This window comes from Xenopus tropicalis, chromosome 8, assembly GCF_000004195.4.
Source record: "Xenopus tropicalis strain Nigerian chromosome 8, UCB_Xtro_10.0, whole genome shotgun sequence".
Classification (NCBI taxonomy): Eukaryota; Metazoa; Chordata; class Amphibia; order Anura; family Pipidae; genus Xenopus; species Xenopus tropicalis.
In genome coordinates this window covers 46,678,433-46,698,856 of record NC_030684.2, presented here as the reverse complement: position 1 = coordinate 46,698,856, position 20,424 = coordinate 46,678,433, and the positions used below count along the sequence as shown (strand labels likewise).

Below are 20,424 nucleotides of genomic sequence, written 5' to 3'. Positions count from 1 at the left end.
ATCTTTAAGGCAAGATATATAGTGCTGAGAATTTGCTATTTATCATTTAACATTGTTTAAATTAGATGGATGGATGCACAAAATGCATAATGTCTGCTATTGGCTCAATACCAAAGCATCCCCAACAGATCTGTCCCAATGCTGAAAAGTATCCAAAATTGTACTTTACATATTCAAATTACTATTATTTTATATTTATATAGAGCCAATATATTTCACAATCCTTGATAGAAATTATGCATCATTCACATCAGTCCCCGCCCCAGTGGAGCTTGCAATCTAAGCCCCTATCACATTCAGCATGGTCAGTTTAATTAGGAGCCAGTTAATTTGCCTGTATGTTTTTGGAGTGTTTGAGGAAACCAGAGTGCCCGGAGAAAACCCACGTAGACTAGGGAAAGACAGAACCTAGATAGGGCCCTGGTTAGAATCACATATAAGAGCTCTGCCACTGGCATAAATCTAGAGGATGCCCATAGGGGCAAGGGGGGTCGCTGGTGACTGCGGCATAAGGTCCCATGCAGGTAATCATGGGTGACCCATGCCATGCACAAAATCTTGTGCAATGTCTTCTGTCTGCATTTTTTTTTTTTTGCATGTTACATCCCTGATCCCATTACTGAGATCTGTTTTGAAAAGGATGCTTTTCTTGTTGTCCTAGATATCCTTGGAAATATGGCTAAATGACTGATATGCCATTATTTTCTATAACCTCGTTATGAACTAAAGGGGGCCCAGAACAAAGTTTGAATCTTTAAGGTGGGCTCAGACCTAAGGTTGAACCTGCAAGGGGGGGTTATATGGAAAAAGTTTAACAGCCACCAAATTAAGGTTTTGTTTTCTATTTGGCTTATAACTAATGATTTGGTGCATACAGTGTAACGTGTGTTAGTGTTACAGTAGTTCCAAGCACATTTCAGCAAAGGGATATTAAATAGAACCTTCTTTCTATAATTCCAAATCTGATCTTCAAAATACCAAATCCTTCATTACTACTACCTAATTTATGGCAAGTAAGAGGATGTTGGGTGTTTTGAATGCCACATTTGTTAACAGGCAAATCCCCTGAAATTGTCTCCAAAGGCTTCTATGGCGATTGCCAGTTGTTTCCTGTTGCCATAGATATTGCAGGTTTATTTATGGAATTTCCCAAAGTTAGAGGAGCCTAAATATATATATGTGACTCAATGTGTATAAATTGGCACACATGGGAATGAGACCAATAAGATCCTTTCCTTCTCTTATGCATAAACCCAAACTTAATGAAAACCAACCTTGTGTACTTATTTTATGCAGTATTTTACTCTCAATGGATTCAACGGATTCGACACTTTCAACAGAGCGGTCAATAGAGCTATTGATTTCAGCAAAGGATGCCTTTCTTTACTTGCACATAGAAAACAATTAGTTCCGCCAGCTTGAAAAGGCAAATAGATGATAATGTAGTTTTGGGTACACCTTCGCTTAAGTATGCATCTCTTCATAGTAAAATACACGCAAAGATGCTGCTGTACTGTACTGTTATATACACAGAAAAAATATAGTGCTGCCTAAATGTTAAGGTAAATGGCTTAATATAAATATAACTAAAAATGCCCAGACAGGGGATGCTGGAACTTCTAGATTATCTACTGATAGGGCTGCCACCTAGCTGGGGCCAGTATTACAAATTTCTCATTTTAGAAACCCCCTTTTCCTACTCCTCTACAAGACCCGTGCTGTTCACTAATTTGTACAGATGACATGCCCTTCCATGATGAAACCCAGAACAGCCTCACGAGAATGCGTAGTGTTTGAGGATATGCAGCCAATAAGGAATGTTAATAAGTATAATGGATATAACTACTCAAATCATATTTCCCAACAGATTACTTAACCACCACCATTCATCTGCACCATGCTCTGATGAGCAACAGCCCTAGTGGTGCGCCAGTTGGCAACGTGGGGTTAAAATAGATATTTCCTTTCCAGTCTTTTGTGAGCCCATGGCTGTAGCTGTTAATTAGCATGCAAGCCCAAAATAGAAAGTAAACATATGATGCCGCTCAAGCTGATATGTAGGAAGTGTCAAAGTAAAACAGTTTGGTGTTTATAAGGAGAAGGGGGTGCAGGCTTGATTAGGAACCGGTCGTTGTGGGGTGTCTAAAAGAATCACAGCATCCCATACCCCACTGAAGCACAAACCCATGGGAAACGAACAGATTGCCACCGCATTCCCCATGTTTTCTACTCCCATTCTGTTAAACATCTAATCATGTCGCTTCATTTACACTGTTAAATAGTAGTGGGATTAAATATAGTGCAGCACGTGTTTCTATAGAGGGCTATTGTGTGTTGGGTGCCGTGTGTCCCAAGTACAAAAAATACATTCTGTATGCAAAAATATCCCCAATAAATATATAGACACAAAATGTATTTCTCCCAATGTGTAACTGATGTAATTGTGGCTAGTAAAACATATACAAAAGCTGTATTTTTAGTCAAGAATGAGAACAAAATCAAGTTTATGCACAAAAAAGATATTATAACATCACAAAATACATTTTGTAAAGGTAAACTTGCCTTCTGTCTCTGAAACTGTATTTTGTCTGTCAAATGTAAAAGATCCAAGTGACTGAACCAGTGATGTATGCATTACAGAATTATTAAAAATATACAATCTTATATATGACTAGCATATGCCAAGCTACACAATTAATATATTGCTGAATCTCATTTGCTGAATTTAAATGACAAAATATATGCTTATTACAGAATGGAAGATTACAAAGCACAGAACCCGTTATGTCAACAAAAAGAATTTTTGAAGATTTCCTAACATCCAAGTTCAATTATTTTTTTTTTTTTTTTGCCTTTTCCAAAACTTAAATCTTCAATATTAAAAAAATTCAATATTAAAAAAAATCAAGTAACTTCTGCATCTTTTGCAAGTTTACAAGTTCATGTAGAAGTCAATGGGAGTTGTTCTAAGCAAAATGTATGCATTTTTCTTTTTCAGTTCGTTTGAGTTTTTAGAGACTTCATGAACACATTGAAAATGATGATTAAAATGCAAATTTGATTCATAGTTTAATTTGATCAAGTTTTTTATATTCACATTTTTTTCAACAAGTGGGCAAACATTTGAGTTTGGTAATATTTTGAGTTTATTCAAATTTAAAAAACTCTAAAGTTCACACATCTGAAAACGTATAAATAAGCAGGCCCAGAATGGCAATCTGTGGATTCTGGCAAATGCCAGTGGGGCTGCTGTAAGATGTCATAGACAGTCACTATTGATTGGGCCTGTGGGGGCTGTTTGGGCCTCTGTGTACTTGAAATGCCAGGGACTATTTTGAATCCCAGTCCAGGCATGTAAATAAGCCTCCCCGTTCTACAAAACTAATGTTTTCAGTCCCACAAAAACAGTTCTGGGAAACATATCCGTCCAATTACAGAGCCAATAAGAAGTAAGCATATAACTAAGTCAACCCAAACAAGCAGTTTTTAAGTGGAGTCCATTTAGTGATCTTTCTTTCCACTGTTATAATTGGCTCTTAATTGGAAGTTGTAACATGTTGATAACTAATATAGTGCTGAATTGACAGAATGATGCTGATGGCACAAAACTGATCTAATTATGTCTCTGGAGAGTCTGTAGTTGGGAATTAATGTTAAAGAAAAGCTATATATATGTATATATGTAATAACTTGAGGTGATATGGTTATTCCTATTATCTTCCAACCTGAACCACAAGTACAATAGACCTAACATCACCTCATTAAGACAATGCAAATAAATGTGAGATCTTTGGTGTGCCAGTTGTGCACCTTTACAGTCTAGGAATGCTTACGATTATTGACTGTATCCCTACATCTCTACTTTGCTCATGCCAGGGGTGTGTTAACTATAGATCAAGCAGCCCTTGGGCACTAACTGATAATCAGTTTCAATATATGTTTACTCAAAATATTTTATTCCCATAGTTCAGGTGGGTCCTAAAATGCTTTTGCTTTTGGGGCCCAGTAACTTCTTGTTGCCCCACTGCAAAAATCATGTAAAATGTGTATTTATTTACTTTCAGGTAAGGCCAGGGAATTATAAGATGTGCCCCGCACAGGCAAAGTAACACAAAGGTAACCAACTACACCATAGCAATATCCTTATACAATGAGGGCACAGCTGCAAAAGCATCAGAAACCATTAATTAACATTTGGTAATGACAATTACAGCTCATTTAACAAAAGATTTGCCCCCAAAATAAAGGAGGCCAAATAAAATTGGGGGAAGTTGAGGACAGAATATAGCACTTCTTTACAGAATGATGATCATCTGTAGCTCCTAAAGAACATCTATTTTAGCATCACATTGCTCAGCGTACCATGAAGGTGGCGCTCAGCAGGGGAGATTCTGGCCCTCATGCTGCCTGAAGCTGCCAAAATCTCCCCCCCCCCCCCCACATCTCTCCTGTGCTGGGAAAGGGACAAGGAGGGTGGATTTGCTAGTGCAGAGAGCGCAGTTGTGCCTGGCACCCTGATATAGACAGCTATCACTTCCGGGCACAGGGGGCCAATTCTTGGCACATTGTACACGTTCCTCAAATGATGAATACGATAAAATGTTACAGAGGATGTGAAGTCAACCATAAAATTAAAGTAATCTTGCTCACAGTGCTCTTCTGAGCACTTTTGCAATTTATTTTAATTTTCTATTCTAAACCATTAAACAGTTATTAGTGTTTTTTAGTGCTAAACAGGGACCTACATCTCAGCCGCTCTCTCTCAGGGCTGCTGTGCCAGCAGCCCCAGGGTTAATTTAATATGCAGGCTTTGCCTGAAAATAACCTTTAAAGGGGAACTCCAGCTTCCGAACCAAATGTGTTAAAGAGCCCCACACAACACAGAAATCTTTAATATACAGTGGTGTGAAAAACTATTTGCCCCCTTCCTGATTTCTTATTCTTTTGCATGTTTGTCACACAAAATGTTTCTGATCATCAAACACATTTAACTATTAGTCAAAGATAACACAAGTAAACACAAAATGCAGTTTTTAAATGAGGGTTTTTATTATTTAGGGAGAAAAAAAATCCAAACCTACATGGCCCTGTGTGAAAAAGTAATTGCCCCCTGAACCTAATAACTGGTTGGGCCACCCTTAGCAGCAATAACTGCAATCAAGCGTTTGCGATAACTTGCAACGAGTCTTTTACAGCGCTCTGGAGGAATTTTGGCCCACTCATCTTTGCAGAATTGTTGTAATTCAGCTTTATTTGAGGGTTTTCTAGCATGAACCGCCTTTTTAAGGTCATGCCACAACATCTCAATAGGATTCAGGTCAGGACTTTGACTAGGCCACTCCAAAGTCTTCATTTTGTTTTTCTTCAGCCATTCAGAGGTGGATTTGCTGGTGTGTTTTGGGTCATTGTCCTGCTGCAGCACCCAAGATCGCTTCAGCTTGAGTTGACGAACAGATGGCCGGACATTCTCCTTCAGGATTTTTTGGTAGACAGTAGAATTCATGGTTCCATCTATCACAGCAAGCCTTCCAGGTCCTGAAGCAGCAAAACAACCCCAGACCATCACACTACCACCACCATATTTTACTGTTGGTATGATGTTCTTTTTCTGAAATGCTGTGTTACTTTTACGCCAGATGTAACGGGACACGCACCTTCCAAAAAGTTCAACTTTTGTCTCGTTGGTCCACAAGGTATTTTCCCAAAAGTCTTGGCAATCATTGAGATGTTTTTTAGCAAAATTGAGACGAGCCTTAATGTTCTTTTTGCTTAAAAGTGGTTTGCGCCTTGGAAATCTGCCATGCAGGCCGTTTTTGCCCAGTCTCTTTCTTATGGTGGAGTCGTGAACACTGACCTTAATTGAGGCAAGTGAGGCCTGCAGTTCTTTAGATGTTGTCCTGGGGTCTTTTGTGGCCTCTCGGATGAGTTGTCTCTGCGCTCTTGGGGTAATTTTGGTCGGCCGGCCACTCCTGGGAAGGTTCACCACTGTTCCATGTTTTTGCCATTTGTGGATAATGGCTCTCACTGTGGTTCGCTGGAGTCCCAAAGCTTTAGAAATGGCTTTATAACCTTTACCAGACTGATAGATCTCAATTACTTTTGTTCTCATTTGTTCCTGAATTTCTTTGGATCTTGGCATGATGTCTAGCTTTTGAGGTGCTTTTGGTCTACTTCTCTGTGTCAGGTAGCTCCTATTTAAGTGATTTCTTGATTGAAACAGGTGTGGCAGTAATCAGGCCTGGGGGTGACTACAGAAATTGATATTGAAATTGAAAATTGAAATTGATAAACCACAGTTAAGTTATTTTTTAACAAGGGGGGCAATCACTTTTTCACACAGGGCCATGTAGATTTGGAGTTTTTTTTCTCCCTTAATAACGTAAACCTTCATTTAAAAACTGCATTTTGTGTTCAATTATGTTATCTTTGACTAATAGTTAATGGTTTTTGATGATCAGAAACATTTTGTGTGACAAACATGCAAAACAATAAGAAATCAGGAAGGGGGCAAATAGTTTTTCACACCACTGTACCTATCATTGTAATCTATTCCTTCAAAAAGTTTGAATACATACTATTCTATATGCTGAAATCCAGCTGCAAAACAGTTCTTCTCTTTCTGCATCATTTGAAATCCTGGCAGGGGAGGAGGAACTAAAACATCAATGCTACATTGTAACAACTTCTCCACAGTTTCGAAACAGCATGCAGGAACTACATAACCCATAATGCATTGCACTGTGATGTTCCTTTCCTTATTGCAGGGATCCCCAACCTTTTTTTACCCTTGAGCCATATTCAAATGTAAAAAGAGTTGGGGAGCAACGCGAGCATAGAAAATGTTCCTGGGGTGCCAAATAAGGGCTATGATTGGCTATTTGATATCTCCTATGTGGACTGGCAGCCTAAATGTGGCTCTGTTTGGCAGAACAACTGGTTTTGTGCAACAAAAACTTGCCTCCAATCCTGGAATTCAAAAATAAGCACCTGCTTTGAGGCCACTGGGAGCAACATCCAAGGGGTTGGGGAGCAGCATGTTGCTAACGAACCACTGTTTGGGGATCACTGCCTTATTACAATCACGTGAGCAGGGAATTGTGGGATTGGGAGGATGCAGGCTGAAGGCAGGCTGAGGACAGTCGACTACTGTTACATTTTATTTGAGTCTCAAAGTAGTCAGTCAGATCAGCAGGAGAACAGGGGGCCAGGCTTAGGGAACTGTTCCAAACCATATTATTATATTAAAAATCATGAGACGGCTGAATATTTTTTTAATTCATGTATATTGCAAAGTTGCTTAAAATGATGTTTACTTTTTCAAAAAGTTCAGTTAAGTTGTGTTTGGATCGAGTTCCCCTTTAAAATATATTTCCTATAAGCAAAGCATCATCATGTTATCACTTATTATGTGCTTAGTGATTTCATTCCTGTCACATGACACACTGAACTTTATATTTATATTCTTATATTATAAGAAATATCCTCCCCCCCCCCCTTTGAAGCATAAGAATATTAGAAATCACTTTGCAGCCTTCTTATTTATATAAAAGGCCTTGGCCCATGTTTCTGTGCCTTTATATGGGCATTTGAGTTTGTAATGACCAGCAGGTGACCCAGGGCTCGGGAGGGACAGCTCTGTGCAAAGCTGGGTACATCTATTTAATAAGAAAGATATTGGTTTGCTCATTTTCATGAAAAGTGGGTCTCTTCTGAGTTGCCATGGGCCGCAGGTGAGTTACTGCAACTTTAAACAATGCCCATTAATGATGCAGATGCTCTATCATGTATACAGGTATTACAGATATATTATTTTTTTATTTAGCTTCCTAGCACACTGCTACTAAGATTTGGCTTCACTCTTCTCGCCTTCACCTACAGTGGTAAAATCTGAATTAATGAGCTAAACTAACAATTGTTGTCATTAGAACCCTAAATCATGAGGTTATACACTGCAAATAAGGCACAGTCCCATTCTGAACTCTAATGGCTGTCACAGTGGATTAAGTTTTATTGTTCTCATAAAGAGAAGCCATTAAATAGTTACAATATGCTGAAAAGGAAAGTGACAAAGGCAGAATTGTCCACTCCATCTTACACAGCGCCAGTGAATGTACTGCGGTACAGAACATACATTTGTTAACCAATGCGTGGTAGGGGGGCACAGCCTGCGTACCTCTCACATCTCCATTGCTTTACAATGTTACATTGTTCTACTCTACTATACACTTATAACTTAGGGACAGAACTTTATGAATCCCAGGCAGTGAAAAAAACCATGGCGTCCATGAATAAAAGGCACAATGGGAGATATTTATGTAATCATAAATAACATGACATAGTAGAATTAATTAGTATTGCTAATGTTGTACCCTGTTGTCCATTCCCCACCCACCTACGGGCACGTGGGAGATACATTGGTGCTACAATGCTGAAGGGCCCATGCAGGAATGTGGTGGTCTTCTAATATAGACTGAAAAAAAAAAACAATTTTTGCCCAAGAAAGTATCTGGGTACCAATCAGTGATGACCTAGTTGACACATAGTTGGCCCGTGCCAAACCTAAAGCTGGCCATACATGGAGAGAGAGGAAATGTTTAGTGCAAGGCCCCAGGCGGGGTGGGACATGGGCAGAGTAAGGGCCACAGCCATACCATAGATGGCGGATTTCATGCATGATAAAGACCAAAACAGATCATGAAAATAGATCACAGAGTACTAGCCTTATGGAATAATATTGCTTTACGGATACCAACCCTGATATTGCTAGAGTACAGCTACAAGCATTGCTTATGCCTTGAAAACATGGTAAATGGTGGAAACTACTCAAGTGTGCGAGCAACAATAGTTAGATATAATTAAAGACTTAACTTTAGAAGCCCCCCAAACCAGTGTTCTCAGCCCCCCACCCTTAACAAAATTGTGGCCGCAGGGTCCGTGCCCTCTATAGCTACACCGCTGCCAATAATACCAGCACAGAGATGCGTGCATTCAGCAAACTGACTGGAAATGTGCGCATATAACATTGTGCTAGTAAATGAATATGTATATTCTCGCTGGCAACCCACACAAACTGCCAAGCTATCGCAGCCTTGTGTAACAGGGCTTCTCAGTCACTGAATTCTGAAGCTCTCCTGGTACCCAGCAATAAATACCTGGCACGGGGAAATGTCACTCAATCACAAACCTTGTCGGAAGGTTCATAAACAATTAATAAACGATGAAATGGATTAAAAGATTAATGGAACTTGGAGGAAAAAAAACATTCTTATTGCTTCTCTCGGTTTGCTCCTTAAAGAGAAATTGCCGCGACTGTATAACTGCACTCAAACTGCAGAGGCGGCTCAATAAAGAGCATTTTATTATTTTTTCTTATGGTTTTAGAGATCTCAGATGGTTTAATGGTGAGTTTTAAAACTCATCAAGCTGTTCAGCAATTGGGCATTCTAATCTGCAGACTCACCGAATCAGCTTGTGTGTGTATATGTATACATACAGATCAAAGATAGATGATAGATAGATAGATGATAGACAATATATAGATAGACAGACACACAGATAGATGATAGATAGATAGTTAGATAGTTAGATAGATAGATAGATAGATAGATAGATAGATAGATAGATAGATGATAGCTAGCTAGATAAATAGACAGACAGACAATAGGTAGACAGATAAATAGAGAGATGGATGATAGATAGATAGATAGATAGATAGATAGATAGACAATATATAGATAGACAGACACACAGGTAGATAGAAAATGTTAGGAAGATAGATAGATAGATAGATAGATGATAGATAGATAGATAGATAGATAGATAGATAGATAGATAGATAGATAGATAGAGATAGATAGATAGATAGATAGATAGATAGATAGATAGATGATAGCTAACTAGATAAATAGACAGACAAACAATAGATAGATAGATAGACAGACAGATAGATAAATATATTGATAGATAGATAGATAGATGATAGCTAGCTAGATAGACAGACAGACAGACAGACAATAGGTAGACAGACAAATAGAGAGAGAGAGAGAGAGAGAGAGAGAGAGAGAGATAGATAGATAGATAGATAGATAGATAGATGATAGATAGATAGATAGATAGATAGATGATAGATAGACAATATATAGATAGACAGACACACAGATAGATAGATAGATAGATAGATAGATAGATAGATAGATAGATAGATAGATAGATAGATAAATAGATAGATAATGTTAGAAATAAAGATGATAGCTAGCTAGCTAAATATACAGACAAACAATAGATAGATAGATAGATAGATAGATAGATAGATAGATAGATAGACAGATAAATATATTGATAGATAGATAGATGATAGATAAATAGATAGATAGATAAATAGACAGACAGACAATAGGTAGACAGATAAATAGAGAGAGAGAGAGAGATAGATAGATAGATAGATAGATAGATAGATAGATAGATAGATAGACAGACAATATATAGATAGACAGACACACAGATAGATAGAAAATGTTAGAAAGATAGATGATAGCTAGCTAGATAAATAGACAGACAAACAATAGATAGATAGACAGACAGATAGATAAATATATTGATAGATAGATAGATAGATAGATAGATAGATGGATAGATAGATGATAGCTAGCTAGATAGACAGACAGACAGACAATAGGTAGACAGACAAATAGAGAGAGAGAGAGAGAGAGAGAGAGAGAGAGATAGATAGATAGATAGATAGATAGATAGAGATAGATAGATAGACAGATAGATACACAATAGATAGATAGATAGATAGATAGATAGATAGATAGATAGATAGATAGATAGATACTGTGTATTCAGAGCTTTACTATACAGTAATAGTACAGGTATGGATCCATTATCCGGAAACCAGTTATCCAGAAAGCTCCGAATTTTAAAACTGATTTCCTTTTTCTCTGTAGTAATAAAACAGTTCCTTGTAAAAACACCCCTTATCTGGAATACCCTTGGTCCCGAGCATTCTGGATAAGGGGTCCTATACCTGTACAAACTGAGGCCCGAACCTTGCAATAAATCAAAATACAGTATATACACACCGTAACTGGCACATGTTGAGAAGCAGGAAGAAGAAGGTTCCTGCCCTGTAGAGCTTACAGTCTAATTGTTAGACCAGGGGGTTATTCACAAAGGTGGAGTAAAGGAAAATTGGAATCAGAAGGATTCATTCATAAAAGACTCATTCTAGTTTTATAAATAATGGGTTACAGGGGTGGGCCATTATGGGTTATGCAGTAAAAAAAATGTACATTGGAGTTAAGATGTGTGTGAGATCATTTTCTGTGTGTATTCCACATATAGGCACCTTCCTGCCTTACTATTAAAGCTTTTCCCACAGTGTCTGGCACCATATCAAATTACTATTCATACGATTCTACAGCTGCAGGAAAGAAGTCACATGACTTTAAGGGTTTGGATTGAGTTCAGCTGAACGCTTAGGATTTGGCTGAATCCAATTCCTGCGAAAAGTCCTAGGGTACCCCCAACCGAATCTTGGAGTCGGTGCAACAGTGCCAGGCCAGGCTAGTCGGGCACCCTAGGTAACCCAGTCAGCCACATCAGCCCCCCCATGGGCTGACAACGCAGCTGCTGCCATAAGTGAGTTAAGCCACTTTGGAAAAACACCTGAAAAAGCCACTCCTGATAACTTAAAGGGCAAAATTATGATTTTTAAATCTGCATCAGTGGGGGCTGCACTAGCAATGCAGCACCCCTCCAACACTAAAAACGTAAGCACAGAGAGGTGTGGGGGGCGGCATCCCATAGGCTGCCACATGGAGGCACAAGGGGCCAGAACACCCGTGGCAGCATTGGCAGGGGGATAATGGGACAATGCCAAACGGGCAGTGGGAGGTCAAGGGCCCAAACTAGGGGTGGGCAACAGACGAGGTACTGATCGGTACTGGTATCACTCCAACTTGCAGCTCAGCAGTAAAGTGTGACTGAAGTTTATCAGGGCAGAGGTCATATGGCTGTGGCACCCTGGGAAATGAAGAATATGGCTAGCCCCATGTGAAATTTCAAAATTAAATATAAAAAAAAATCTGTTTATGTTTTTGAAAAACCGATTTGAATGCAGGATTCTGCTGGAGAAGCTCTATTAACTGATGTGTTTAAAAAAAAAAAAAACATGTTTTCCCATGACAGTATTCCTTTAAAGGTCCAAATGCTCCCATAATTCTAACAGTTCTTTATCACAGCCCACCTAAAAATATTTATGGGTTCAAAAAGCTACCACTATTGCCCCTTTTACATTTGTCTGTGACCTGAGGCACAACTCTTTCTACTCCTAGAATGAAGCGCTACCTGTGAATGTTTGGTAGCCCAGGATATAAGAAGGGCAGCACATGGGCAGTCCCAGAACATCCAAGTAAATCTTCTGACAATTGCCTGACCCACCAGTGCACCAGTGGGTCCGAGAGGCTACTATAATCAGTGGAATGGAATTCTGAATGTTCTGTTGCCACCCAGAGAGCTTCTAAACACTCAAGTGGCAAAATGCAAAGGATTAACTTCATCAAGTTCAAGAACTCAGAGTACGGCTGATTGCAGTGATTGCTTATAGGTAGCTCTAGCTCCATGAACATTTAAATTCTCTGATTGGCTACATGTTTTTAGTTCTAGTCCTGTTCAAAAATCTGGATACATAAATACTGTAATTTTATGTTTTTCAACGCAAATAGAGTATGTAACATAGCTAGACTACTCAAGACACTAACAGGGTAATATCATAAAAGGCGCAAAGCTTGCCCAGGTCTAGTAACCCATAGTCCTGACCCGCACCCATGGGAGTTCACAGTCGGGAAGGGTAAAAATGAGAAAATAATGGTTGCTTTGTTTCCCCAAATTTTCTAAATGAGCCCCTATGTGTTTAGGGGTATTGTAAAAAAAGTGAGCAAAGATCGATACAGTTCTATCCACATATTCCCAGTATTTACAGTCAAGCTTTGATGCATGTAGTCAGAGCAATACTTACAGGGAAAGTGGCCCACTCAGCAAGCCATAGAAATATGTCCTTATGACAAAGGGGGTCTCTCCTCACCAGTAAAATTGCCCTAATTGCTTCCGAGAGAAGTCCCTCTACACATGTAGCTCCATTTACTGCACTGCAGAAAAATGTTGGAGCTGTATAAATAATTGATCATAATCATAAGGTTCTGCTGGACTACATGAAGGTTGTACAGTTACCCTCAGCAAAATGGCACGACTGGTGAATTCCACTCTAATCACTGGTGCAGATGGTGGGGGCAGATCTTAGCCCTGAGCTGCCTTGCAATGCAATGTCTATAGGGAGATGCAAATTGCCATGGCAACAGGTTTCAGCAAGGCAAAAACACTGTACACATCTCCTTGAAAATATATATACTTATATGCTCTTATTTTACCTCTGTACTGCTCAAATACTGTGTCACTCAGAACACCATATTGTTTTTTACGGGGTGGGATATTTTCCTTGGATCCTATTCTGTACAACTTTATAGAGCTGTACAGTGAAAAATAAAGTAATTGCATAGGTTCCATGGACTATATACCCAAGCAAAGAATTACGAATGAGTTACAGTAGAGGCTAAGCTACATGGCATTGCAATAACTATAATCTATATCAATGTAATTTTAAAATTGTACGGTATAGGTGTTTTTCTTTTGCTGGGCTGGCCTATGGGCCATTTGTCCTGGCCAGTTGCAAAGGGAAACAGAAATGAGGTGAGCCAGCACACTTTTACTAGTGTGTACCAAAAAGAACCCTGACTATCGTACAAGGCTAATACAGCATGCCCACAAATGGCCAGTGTTCTAAACAAATATATAAAGCATATATGGCTTACAAAAACTGTATCTAAGAAAAAATATTTTGAAAGAAGGCATGCTTAGAGGGGACCTGTCACCCAGAATTAAAAAGCTGTATAATAAAAATAATTTACAAGTTAAACATGAAACCTTTTGAAATTCCTTTTTTTTATTAACGCATCCATATGCATTATAAAGGCTTTTAAAAATCCCAGATGTCCATCAAGTTCAACCCTTTCAAGTGAACCCAGGACACACAAACCTACAGTATACTGACCTATCTATACACTCACATACATAAATCAAATATACCAACATCAATACTAAATGTAGATTTTAGTATCACAATAGCCGTGGATACTATGTTTGTTCAAAAAAATCATCCAGGCCCCTCTTACAGGCATTAATAGAATCTGCCATCCCAACATCACTAGGAAGGGCATTCCCCAACCTCACACTTCTTACAGTGTAGAACCCCCTACGCTGATTCAAATGGAAGCTCCGTTCCTCTAATCTAAAGGGGTGGCCTCTGGTGCGCTGACTGTTTTTATGGGAAAGAAGAACATGCACCATCTGCCTATAATCCCCTCTAATGTACTTGTACAGAGTAATCATGGACCCTCGCAAGTGCCTTTTTTCAAGAGAAAACAACCCCAATCTCCACAGTCTCACCTCATAGTTAAATCCCCTTAACCAGTTTAGTTGCACGTCTCTGTATTCTCTCCAGCTCATTAATATCCTTCTTAAGGACTGGAGCCCAAAACTGCACTGCATACTCAAGGTGAGGCCTTACCAGGGACCAATAAAGAGGCAAAATTATATTCTCATCCCTTGAGTCAATGCCCTTTTTTATGCAAAACAGCACTTTATTTGCTTTAGTAGCCACAGAATGACATTGCCTAGATATAGACAAGAATCCCCAGATCCTTTTCAATTAAGGATCCACCCCCAATCATTTAGTGTATAACTTACATTTATATTATTTCTACCAAAGTGCATAACTTTGCACTTGTCAACACTAAAACACATTTTCCATTTTGCTGCCCAGTTTTCCAATTTTGTCAAATCACTCTGCATGGACCTTATAGCTTTGCACAATTTAGTATCGTCAGCAAGAATAGAAACCCACCTCCAGGTCATTGATAAACAAGTTAAAAAGCAAAGGACTAAGGACTGACCCCTGCAGTACTCCACTAACAACACTGGCCCAATTATAAAATGTTTATCACCACTTATTGTAATCTATCCTTTGGCCAGTTCTCTATCCAAGTAAAAATATTATGTTCCAGGCCAATATTCCTCAATTTTATCATTAACTTTCTGTGCATTACTGTATCAACTGCTTTAGCAAAATCCAAGTAGATGACATCCACTGTCATTCCAGCATCAAGGTTCCTGCGCACCTCCTCATAGAGGCATAGAGGCGAGGCATAGAATTACTTTCACTTTCCATTGAGCAGTCACATCCCCATCCCAATTCCCTTACCAAACTAACTGTATAGCCAGTGCTGTGGCAAATGTAATAGGGCCCCTATTCTGGCACAAAAACAGGATTTGGGGTACATGAAGCTTGCTTAATAATAAATTGTTTTGATAATAATAAATACATTGGCCCGCATGTTTGTATTTAGCTTGTACTTTACCAGTAATGTCTAAAGCAACTATAGACACGCTCACCAGAGGGTCAGCCACATCAGTAAAAGTTTTAGATGATGTACCTATAGTTATAGTACAGGTATGGAGCCCTGTTATCCAAAATTCACAGGGCCTGGGGTTTTTCTGTAATTTCGAGCTCCATAAGTCTGCTAAAAATCCTTTACCCATTAGGATAATGTTGCCGCAAGTATGGATTAATTATAACAAGTACAAGGTACTGTTTTATTATTGAGAGAAGAAAATCATTTTTTATTATTTGAATTATTTCACTAAAATGGAGTGGAGGATGGAATCAATGAGAGATGTCTTTCACATAATTTGGAGCATTCTAGATAATGGGTTTCTAGATAATGAATCTCGTATCTGTATTATCATTTATACAGTTATAACAATCTATAACTATAATTAACTATAATTAGTTATAATTATTTTTTTTTTTGACTTGTGCATAATTTCATAAGCTGCATTTTTCAGGGAGAGTGTTTGGTGACTTGGCCACATAATATACATGTCAGTAAGCCTTCTATAGAAGTGAATCTATGGCATCCCCAGGAGGTAGTCATCACGTATCTATCTATCTATCTATCTATCTATCTTTCTATCTATCTGTCACATCTTTATAATATATACAGCAAATTCCATGATATCTGAAATATACCCCAGTATATAATAAAGGCATATGCTACAGGTTAGACAAATAGAAAACTTTGCACCTTTTATCACATTACCCCATAGCTGCCAGACACTGATGTATGAAGCACTGCTATTAACACATGCTTTGATTTATACAGCGTCAGTACATCAGGGGTCTTATTGAAATATTGAGAGACCTTGCTGCAATGTGATTCACAGTGTTATGATGCTGCTGCTGAATATCATTTTGTTGCACACAGTACTTCATATCAGGTGGTTGCCAACTTATTGCCATGGCGACAGGCATCTAACAAAACCCTAGGCCTGACTGAAACTGAAATGGCTGCTGTGGAGGAGGAAAGTAAATATAAGGAAAATCCTTATCTGCAGCTCTTTTTCCTCTAGCCATCCTCTCTACTGCGGACATATTCGCTGGCAGTCAGCAGCCCAGGACCTCTGGGTAAAATTATCCCCCTGCGAAGCCTGGATAATGATAATGATATTTAATTTGGTACTTTATTTTCAGGGAAATCAATATAAACTAAGTGAATGTACACTGCAGGTATCGGAGGGAATATTAGTGCCAGGGGGCATTAGAGAAAAGTCAAGAGATGCCCACTGTACAGGACACCCTTCTTCTTTGTAAGTACAGTCTAACCTAGGGATGATAATCATTGTTTTATTGTATGGGATCATGGGCGTCCGCAGAAAATTTTCCAAGGGGGGGCAAGTAAGCTAGCATCATCCTGCAACAGACAAATATATATATATATATATATATTGCCCCCCATCTGTACTGTGCCAGCAGCCAAGCCACCCCTCATATTGCCCCCAGGCCCCAGCATCTGTACCTGTGTCAGCAGCCAAGCCCCCCTCATATTGCGCCCCCAGGCCCCAGCATCTGTACCTGTGTCAGCAGCCAAGCCACCCCTCATATTGCGCCCCATCTGTACTGTGCCAGCAGCCAAGCCACCCCTCATATTGCCCCCCATCTGTACTGTGCCAGCAGCCAAGCCACCCCTCATATTGCGCCCCCAGGCCCCAGCATCTGTACCTGTGTCAGCAGCCAAGCCACCCCTCATACTGCCCCCAGGCCCCAGCATCTGTACCTGTGTCAGCAGCCAAGCCACCCCTCATATTGCCCCCCATCTGTACTGTGCCAGCAGCCAAGCCCCCCTCATATTGCCCCCCATCTGTACTGTGCCAGCAGCCAAGCCACCCCTCATATTGCCCCCCATCTGTACTGTGCCAGCAGCCAAGCCCCCCTCATATTGCGCCCCATCTGTACTGTGCCAGCATCCAAGCCCCCCTCATATTGCCCCCCATCTGTACTGTGCCAGCAGCCAAGCCCCCCTCATATTGCGCCCCCAGGCCCCAGCATCTGTACCTGTGTCAGCAGCCAAGCCCCCCATCTGTACCTGTGTCAGCAGCCAAGCCCCCCATCTGTACCTGTGTCAGCAGCCAAGCCCCCCATCTGTACTGTGCCAGCAGCCAAGCCCCCCTCATATTGCTCCCCATCTGTACTGTGCCAGCAGCCAAGCCCCCCTCATATTGCCCCCCATCTGTAATGTGCCAGCAGCCAAGCCCCCCTCATATTGCCCCCCATCTGTACTGTGCCAGCAGCCAAGCCCCCCTCATATTGCCCCCCATCTGTACTGTGTCAGCAGCCAAGCCCCCCTCATATTGCCCCCCATCTGTAATGTGCCAGCAGCCAAGCCCCCCTCATATTGCCCCCCATCTGTAATGTGCCAGCAGCCAAGCCCCCCTCATATTGCCCCCCATCTGTACTGTGCCAGCAGCCAAGCCCCCCTCATATTGCCCCCCATCTGTACTGTGTCAGCAGCCAAGCCCCCCTCATATTGCCCCCCATCTGTACTGTTCCAGCAGCCAAGCCCCCCTCATATTGCGCCCCCAGCAAGGCCCCAGCATCTGTACCTGTGTCAGCAGCCAAGCCCCCCATCTGTACCTGTGTCAGCAGCCAAGCCCCCCATCTGTACCTGTGTCAGCAGCCAAGCCCCCCATCTGTACCTGTGTCAGCAGCCAAGCCCCCCATCTGTACCTGTGTCAGCAGCCAAGCCCCCCATCTGTACTGTGCCAGCAGCCAAGCCCCCCTCATATTGCGCCCCCAGCAAGGCCCCAGCATCATTCTGTACCTGTGTCAGCAGCCAAGCCCCCCATCTGTACTGTGCCAGCAGCCAAGCCCCCCTCATATTGCGCCCCCAGCAACTGTACCTGTGCCAGTAGCAGTGCCTCGAAATCCCAGTCCCAGGTCAGCCAAGGCCAGCAGTCCTGCTCACTCAGCCAGCCCAACCGACCGCCGCCGCACCCAAGCGCCTTCTGCGCCTTCTGGCGCCCTCTGGCGCCTTGTGTTTCAATGACACGCATGCGTAGGGGGGGCGTGCCCAATACGCATGCGTGTCATACGGGCGCACGGAGGTAAGCACCGCTCCAGTATAGGGAAGGGTGGAGGTTTTATAATGGCCAAGGTGGGGATATAAATAATAAGTCCGACTGAGGTTTTTTTTGCTACTTTTCCAGGGGGGGCAAGTGCCCCCTCTTGCCCCCTTCTGTGGACGCCCATGTATGGGATGTTGCAGCAGGATGCTTTGCAGTTTGCAGCAGGAAGGCAAATAATATGGCCAGCTCACTTTTCTTTAGTAAGGAAGTATTCAACCTTTCAACAAAAATGACAATATATAGGGAATATTACCTGATATAAACTATTACATAACTATCCAAGCAGTTTAATACCTAGAGCCACTTGGCTGGGAAGCCTCAGAAAGCTAGGAATCATATTTTTTATGGACAGCCCCATATAAAGCATAACTTACACAATCTTGCCTTACTATACACACTGCCCAGAGTTTATAAAATATCCCCTAAAAATAAATTTGTAAGGTGCAGCACAGCTCCATAACTTTAATTCTGCATACAAAAGCTGTTATTGCAGGGCCCCACTTGTAGATCCCTGGCCTCCCCCTATATATGGTATATGTTTATACAGCATGGGAATATACTCACTCAATGCATGCATGTTTTAAAGCGCAGTAAGTACAGCAAGCAGCCCACCAGCACATGCTCACATCAGACCCATTCAAGGCCACCGAGGGAGAAAGCAGGAATTCATCTTTTTTCTTTTACAATACAAAAGCGCAGCAAACGCCAATTGATAAGAGTTGCATTTTGGATTCAAGTCACAGACCTTGTGCAGCCCCGCTGTGTTCTGTGCCAAGATAAAGCCCTGCATCTCTTTTCTAAATAAAAAAACCCAACTCAAGATCCAATCACTGACGACTGATAAAAACACAACAGTCCTTTATCACAAAGCATCCATGCTATTCTCCTGCTCACTTAGAATTCTGAAAAGCATGCTAGAAATTTCTCCATAAAATCTTGTTGTTTCTTGAAAGGTTTGTATCTCATTACTTTCCTTTTGTGTGACATATTGGTCAGGATTTGGCCCTCTAGAGTGGCCCAAAAGGAGTGGATGGAGGGGAAACCACATGAACATCATTCAGGTTACCTGGAATGCATGCTAATTTAATATGAAGGGTCTTGGAAGACTATAAAAGGGTGATGGACCAAACTTAGTTTTGATATCACACAGCTATTACAGTTTGCCATGGCAAGTGTCACAGCATTTGTGTCCGTGGAGTAGTTGTAATAATGATCTATTTAAATGGAGTGATACAGTGCAACATGGTGAGCCATCAGAGACAAATGTCTAGATTAGGCTTTGTTTCATCTATAAATGCTATGAGGGCTCCCAAAAAATGTAAGACTGCAATAAAAGGCTTAAACCCCAAAGGGCCTAAAACTTTTAATATATCCAGGATCAAACCTTATTTCTCATTTGAATTTTAAGTGCTTTCGACACCACCACAATTTGAATATAACTTCCACTGGTGACTTAAAATGTGTCTTCCAATCCTCCTCATCATCAGTGAGGAGCAGCAAGTTACGCAGCTCTTTGCAATATTCTCTTGCTCCTTCTTACTCCTAGTCTCCCTGCTCAGTTCAGATTATTTGCCATGCTAGATGTATGTGACTGCTGGGAAACTACCCCTGAAACATTATTCATAGGAATATAATGCAACAAACATGCTCATTCTCTTGTAAAGCAGACGGGAGTGGAAGAAGCACATTATTCTACATTCCAGACATAGAGAGTAGAGACGCCACATTTGCAGGGCACATTTAACCCTCACTGTCCAGGGGTAACAATAATACTATATGCTTGAGAGCTAAGGGGCCATGACGATGAAAAAGGCCCACATCTGAAGTGGAAAAAAATAACATAAATTA

The 20,424-nt window shown here is 40.8% G+C and overlaps 1 protein-coding gene across 5 annotated transcripts in view; it reads right to left on the bottom strand.

Moving 5' to 3' along the window:
- The window catches only part of arhgef9 (Cdc42 guanine nucleotide exchange factor 9), a 216,215-nt gene that overhangs the window by 98,536 nt on the left and 97,255 nt on the right, over positions 1-20,424 (bottom strand). The gene's annotated exons all lie outside the window — the stretch shown is intronic.